Below are 1,131 nucleotides of genomic sequence, written 5' to 3'. Positions count from 1 at the left end.
AGTATATTTTCTTGATTTTTTTTTCATTTGCTATATGCCCTGAGGTCAATTTATAGAGACTTAAAAGAAAGCATATATATATAGATATATAGATATAGATATAGATATATAGATATAGATATACACATATAGAATAGATACAGGTATATAGATCTATATATATATATTGAGAGGTATAAATTATATATAGATATGTATTTATCTATATGTATAGTTATCTATCTATCTATCTATCTAATCCGTACCTCTATCTATATATCTATCTATCTAGCTTGTTTCACAGTGAAACACCTATGCTTGTTTCACTGGGTAGCAGGTTATGGAACTCTTCATGCTGCCATTCCAAAAGTGGAATTATTTATCTTTAAAGAAACAAACTTTTATTCTTTTTCTTTTTTAGTGAAACAATGGTTTTATGCTGATTACAACAGACACATTTATGCAACCAGGGAAGAGGTTGTGGATGACTCATATTTCCAACTGGGGGTAAGACTCCTTTGGTCTTGTAATATCAAGCCAACTGGTGAATATAGCTGTCAATCAGAATCAGAATTTAGCATCTTTATTCTTTCTGTTCCTCTCAAGATGCTTTCAAACAGCAACAGCTCTCTTAATTAAATGATAGAGATCCTCTGGAAGATCAGAAGCAAGTCCTTGGGAATTAAGAATTCTCAAGATTGTATTGCCTGTCACAAAACGTACTTGTGCAGCACCATGTGAGTCTCTCAGGATCACACTGTTTTGTAAGGGAGTCAGGCCCTTCTTGGCCAGTTTGTAGATCTACTCCTTCACATTGTCAGATGTCAGCTTCAGCCAGGTGGGGATGCTGTGGCAGTAGGTCAGAGCCTTGTGGGACAGGCCCTTCCCTGAAACGTGCATGTGACCCATGGTGGTGGCGGTCTCTAAAGAAACATACTTTTTAATGTTCAACATGAAAATCATTGTTCATTAGTATTGAATGTCTGCTTCGCCAGGCCAATGATTATTTATCTTGTTTTGCCTATAGTTGAATCACCTCTAAAATTTATATTTCTTAGATGATGCTATTATTTTTGAAGGATAAAAAAAATCATGGTTTATGCTTCTTTATGTAACAAACACACACACATATGTTTACACCTACACATTATA

The 1,131-nt window shown here is 34.5% G+C and overlaps 1 pseudogene; it reads right to left on the bottom strand.

Annotated features, from left to right (window-relative positions):
• Positions 1–437: 437 nt before the first annotated feature.
• Positions 438–888, bottom strand: LOC103070425 (40S ribosomal protein S13 pseudogene; annotated as a pseudogene).
• Positions 889–1,131: the final 243 nt, after the last annotated feature.

Source organism: Lipotes vexillifer, unplaced genomic scaffold, assembly GCF_000442215.2.
Source record: "Lipotes vexillifer unplaced genomic scaffold, Lipotes_vexillifer_v1.1 scaffold171, whole genome shotgun sequence".
NCBI classification, from domain to species: Eukaryota; Metazoa; Chordata; class Mammalia; order Artiodactyla; family Lipotidae; genus Lipotes; species Lipotes vexillifer.
The sequence above is the reverse complement of the archived record's forward strand: the minus strand, read 5'-3'. Positions and strand labels throughout refer to the sequence as shown.